Raw genomic sequence first — 6,000 nt, forward strand, 5'->3', positions numbered from 1 at the left:
GTTTTGCCCCCATCCTCCTCCCTGCTAAGTTCTTATAAGGGCAACACTAAGGAGGAGGAGGAGGAGGAGGAGGAGGAGGAAGCTCATAGCTAGTGTCACCCTTAGAGATGGGGGAGAGGTTCAGTTCAGTTCACATCTAAATCTGAACCTGCTTAATTAGCAGCCTCCAAAACAATACGCAAATCGAAACGCGGGCATCCTTCAGAATGTGTGCTTCTTAGAATTTTGCAGTGCCATTCTCTAATCAAGTAATGTGTGCAAAAATGCATAAAGCGTGCAGATAATTGCCTGCTTTAGTGAAAACAACATGCAAAAATGCACTGTATTTTGCTTTGCAAAAATGTTAGGCAAAATTGCATCTGAAATATGTGTATTAGGAGAAATTCGCACTGAAATGTTGATGAATTTTCACGAGGATGTTTGCCTAAAAAAATGTACAAACCAATGTGAAGAATCAAATTTAAGATTGGAAACAATGAGAAACTGAGAGAAATTGAAATGGGTATATTTTCACATCCCTCGCAACCCACTGGATTGGATGCAAATAAGGCTAGTAGGTGTGTCCTAATGAACCACCTTCCACTAAGGTATGCATGTTGCTTGGGACTGCTTCAGGGCTCACGGCTGAATGTGCAAATGACCCCCACTGCATTTCAGGAGGTGATCTGAGCTAGTAGCCATTGGTACTTGATCTGTGATGGCTGTTTCACGCACGGAATTCAAAGTTGTGTCCTGCACAGTCCTCAAGTAGCTGAACACACCTATGTCAAGTTCGACCAGCTCTTCCTTATTTGCTTTATTGATGCTTATAAATCCACATAGAACCCTTCAATAGGTTTGATTCACAGGGCAGCGAATGATGAAACAAGCAACTACAAGTACAAAATCAAAACAGGCAATTAAAAAAAATCAGTAAGTAGCCATTAAAAGATAGGTGATAGTTGATATATAGATGATAGATAGATGATAGATAGATGATAGATAGATAGATAGATGATAGATAGATAGATAGATAGATAGATAGATGATAGATAGATGATAGATAGAGATAGCTAGCTAGATAGATGATAGATAGAGATGATAGATAGATAGATAGATAGATAGATAGATAGATAGATAGATAGATAGATGATAGATAGATAGATAGATAGATAGATATAGATGATAGATAGATAAAGATAGAGATAGAGATGTGTGTTTACATACCACCCACTCACGAAACATCAACAACGTAAAAACCTTTAAAAACAATACAAAGCCATCATTAAAATGACAGGCTACTTAGGGAAGTTTTTTTAACTACATAAACCTGTCAGCAGAAAAAGTATATTCAAGAGACAACTGCAAATCACAAGCAAGGATGCCTGCTTGAAGAGGGTTCCACAGCATCAGATCAACAACATAAAATGCCCAATTTCTGGTTAAGGCCAATCGGACCTCTGTAACATGGGAGACATCTAATAGTGCTCCTCTGCAGATAGAAGGGTCCAGATAATCAAATATTTGAGGGGGTGCCCCCCCCAAAGGTGATGGGCATTCCAATTCAAATGGTGTGTGTGCACCACGTTGTGTGATCGATTGTGTGGGCTGGGGCTTACCTGGGCCACCGCAATATTTTATTAAAGTTGACACCCTGGGCCCAGATGGTCCTTAAGGTATCCTGGACCCAAGTTGTTCAGGGCTTTGTGTATCAACCCAAGGGCCTTGAACCTGGCTCAGTAGGATATGGACAGCCAGTTTAGATATTTTAGCAGATGTGTTACATGCTGTTGTCCATCTGCCCCCAACATTCTGCATTCTATTAAAACTCAGGGCTTGCATGGAATGGGAGAATAATTTCAAAGACCTTTGACTACCGCCTTAGGATGCAATCCTATATCCACTTACCTGGTAGTAAACTCCATCAAATTTATTGTAACGCCCCTCTGACTAGACATATATAGGATCCCGCAGCTAGTATGTGAATTTTTCATTCTGAAATGCCTTTTATTATTTCCCTGCATGACAAAATGTCATTATACGCCGATGAGTTTTCATGCACCTTCAGTTGTTCTATGTGAGGTCGAATATATGGCATGTATGGAGTATTGATGTGGTGAGTACACAGGTACGTGGTGAGGGACGTGGGTGGTGTTGTGGTCTAAACCACTGAGCCTCTTGGGCTTGCTGATCAGAAGGTAGGTGGTTCGAATCCACATGACGGGGTGAGCTCCCGTTGCTCTGTCCCAGCTTCTGCCAACCTAACAGTTTGAAAGCACGCCAGTGCAAGTAGATAAATAGGTACCACTGCGGTGGGAAGGTCTATGGCTTCCGTCACGGTGTTCCATTGTGCCAGAAGTGGTTTGGCCACATGACCCGGAAAGCCGCCTGTGACAAACGTCGGCTCCCTCGGCCTGAAAGCAAGATGAGCGCCACAACCCCATAGTTGCCTTTGACTGGAATTAACCATCCAGGGGTCCTTTACCTTTTACCTTTTTTACATGTCTGTGTGAGTTTCTTAGGAACATTAGGCACTGCCTTATACTGCATCAGACCATTGATCCATCAAGCTCAGTGCTGTCCACACTGACTGGCAGCAGCTTTCCAGAGTTTCAGGCAGGCATTTCTTCCAGCCCTACCTGGCAATGCCAGGGATTGAACCAGGGAGCTTTTGAATGCAAAGCAAATGCACTACCACTAAGTTACGGGCCCCGTGAGAATGTGCATATATGTCAATAGATCTATGCTGCACCTCTCCTTCAATTTATGTGCATAATGAAGGGGGCATGTCTAGTTTTTGCATGTGCTTCTGAGTGCACATTAGGTGTGTGGTCCACAATATCATCCTAGTGTAATGTTTATGTAGATTTTGCTATAGAACTTTGAATGTTAATCTCTATTTGCCTCCATCTCTTTGTACCAGTTGCTGATTTACGCATACAGCAAGCTCTCTCTGTCTCTTGTGTCTGGGTGGGCACACGACTGCATGTATGCACATGCTTAACTTATGTGTAAGCAGGCACATGACAGTTGCCTTGGGCAACTTGCGTTCATACCTCTTTTTGTGTGCACAACTGCAAGTGTGTCTTTGCATAAATGTGTGGATATGTATATGAGAGCCAGTGTGATGTAGTGGTTAAGAGCGGTAGTCTCGTAATCTGGGAAACCAAGTTCACATCTTGGCTCCTCCACATGCAGCTGCTGAGTGACCTTGGGCCAGTCACACTTCTCTGAAGTCTCTCAGCCCCACTCACCTCACAGAGTGTTTGTTTTGGGGGAGGAAGGGAAAGGAGAATGTTAGCCACTTTGAGACTCCTTCGGGTAGTGATAAAGCGGGATATCAAATCCAAACTCTTCTTCTTCTTCTCTAAATGTATATGTGGGTCCGAATACATGGGTGTGCATGTTGGTAGAGCATAAGACTCTTAATCTCGGGGTTGTTGGTTTGAACCCCACTTTGGGCGAAATATTCCTGCTTTGCAGGGGGTTGTACTAGATGATCCTCGTGGTCCCTTCCAACTCTTCTATGATTCTATGTCAATTGCCATGTTCCTTCATATGTGTGTGTGTCTGCTCGGCTTTGCATCTCTCTATGGGCCCTTGCCTGTGTGTCCACCTCTTGCTGAGCCTCCCCCAGCAGTGTGTCTGCAAGACTCTCCAGGCCTTTTCAGAAGAAGCTCTGTTAAAAAAAAAGTGTAATCAGATTAAGGCAGCCAATCACTTAGAGCCCTTGAAAAGGACATATGCTTTCTAATCAGTACCTAGCACCATGGCTCACAAAGGGTCTAAGTAACTCAGTCGGGGTCAGGCCCTCTAGAGCACAGAAGAAGGGGGTCCTTTCCCCCTTCTCTCTCGCTCCCCCCTTGTAATTATGTCAATTTACTAGCCAAATTGTTTGCTTGAGTGGACAGTGCGGGCTTGTCCCTTCTGCTCCCACCCAACCACCCCCCTTCCCTCCTTATTCATGTGCTAATGGAGTGAGAAGCACGGCCTCCTCACTTCAGGAGATGCTGCCGGCCCTTGGAGCCATTGTGCAGATCTGCTACTGGCAAATCCCAGCTCCCACCCGACCACAATGCACACACGTACAAAACCGAGCACGAGAAATCCGGGTGGGAGCAGGGGAGCTTCAGGGCCACAGAGGCAGCCATGCACCGTCTCAGGCGGTGGGTGATGGGTAACCCTAAAAAGCAGCGCAGTTTGACAGCTAGATCTGGCCCTACAGAGAACTGGGTAGTTCTTCTGCATAAGGTAAAGGTAAAGGGACCCCTGACCGTTAGGTCCAGTCGTGCCTGACTCTGGGGTTGTGGCGCTCATCTTGCTTTATTGGGCAAGGGAGCCGGCGTACAGCTTCCGGGTCATGTGGCCAGCATGACTAAGCCGCTTCTGGCGAACCAGAGCAGCGCACGGAAACGCCATTTACCTTCCTGCCGGAGCGGTACCTATTTATCTACTCGCACTGTGCTTTCGAACTGCTAGGTTGGCAGGAGCAGGGACTGAGCAATGGGAGCTCACTGAAAGAAACAGGAGCTGTGCAAGAGAGTGGGAGCGGATTGCACTGTGGATTCCAACTGAGGGGGCCATTTAGATCAAGAGTGGGAAACCTGAATGTGGCCCCCTAAACCCCTCTTTCCAGCCCTCGGGATTCCAGGGGGGCTCCCTAGCCACTGTCCCTGCTTTGCACCCTCCTTGAATGTACCGTATTTTTTGCTCTATAAGACTCACTTTTTCCCGCCCAAAAAGTAAGGGGAAACGTGTGTGCGTCTTATGGAGCGAATGCAGGCTGCGCAGCTATCCCAGAAGCCAGAACAGCAAGAGGGATTGCTGCTTTCGCTGCGCAGCGATCCCTCTTGCTGTTCTGGCTTCTGAGATTCGGAATATTTTTTTCTTGTTTTCCTCCTCCAAAAACTAGGTGCATCTTATGGTCTGGTGCGTCTAATAGAGCGAAAAATACGGTAACTTCCAATCTCGGTTGTGTCCTTTAACTTTTGCATCCCAGGAAGGGGACCGGTTGAGGTGAGTGAGTGAGTGCAGAAAGTAGCCTACTGTACAAACGTAAAATTTGCATCTGTTGCTCCACCCCTGTTTGCCTCTGGCCTCACCCGCCATGGGTTATGTGGCCCTCAGCAGGTTGCCCAGAAAGGAATGTGGTCCTTAGGCTGGAAAAGCTCCCCTGCTGCTGTCTCAGGGTGGTTTGTCCTTGAACTCTGATAAGACCTCTTGCTTCCCTGAAAAGAGGAGAGCAGCAGATGTGTGAGCAAGTGCAGAAATGAACCTCTTGTACTCTGCCCACTTTGGCCTCTGACCTCTGGGAGTTTGGCCAAAAAGGAATGCAGCTATGAGATGGGAAAAGGTTCCCTATCCCAGATTCAGATTTTCTGCCTCTGGAGTCTCTTAAGCTGAAGGTCATGGGTTCTAGCCCCACATGGGGCGAAAGATTCCTGCATTGCAGGGGGTTGGACTAGATTATCTTTGTGGTCCCTTCCAACTCTTCTATGATTCATCAAAATGCCCGGGTGTAATGGTCCAGCAATCAGACTCCTCCTTAGCCAGGGTAGTGCATGCTCTAGTTATCTCCCGCTTGGACTACTGCAATGCGCTCTGTGGGGCTACCTTTGAAGGTGACCCGGAAACTGCAATTAATCCAGAATGTGGCAGCTAGACTGGTGACTGGGAGTGGCTGTTGGGACCACATAACACCAGTCCTGAGAGATCTTCATTGGCTCCCAGTACGTTTCCGAGCACAATTCAAAGTGTTGGTGCTGACCTTTAAAGCCCTAAATGGCCTCGGACCTGTATACCTGAAGGAGCGTCTCCACCCCCATCGTTCAACCCGGACACTGAGGTCCAACTCCAAGGGCCTTCTGGTGGTTCCCTCATTGTGAGAAGTGAGGTTACAGGGAACCAGACAGAGGGCCTTCTTGGTAGTGGCGCCCGCCCTGTGGAATGCCCTCCCATCAAATGTCAAGGAAATAAGCAGCTATCTTATTTTTAAAGGACATCTGAAGGCAGCCCTGTTTA

Source organism: Podarcis tiliguerta, assembly GCF_965153285.1.
Source record: "Podarcis tiliguerta genome assembly, chromosome: 14".
NCBI lineage: Eukaryota > Metazoa > Chordata > Lepidosauria > Squamata > Lacertidae > Podarcis > Podarcis tiliguerta.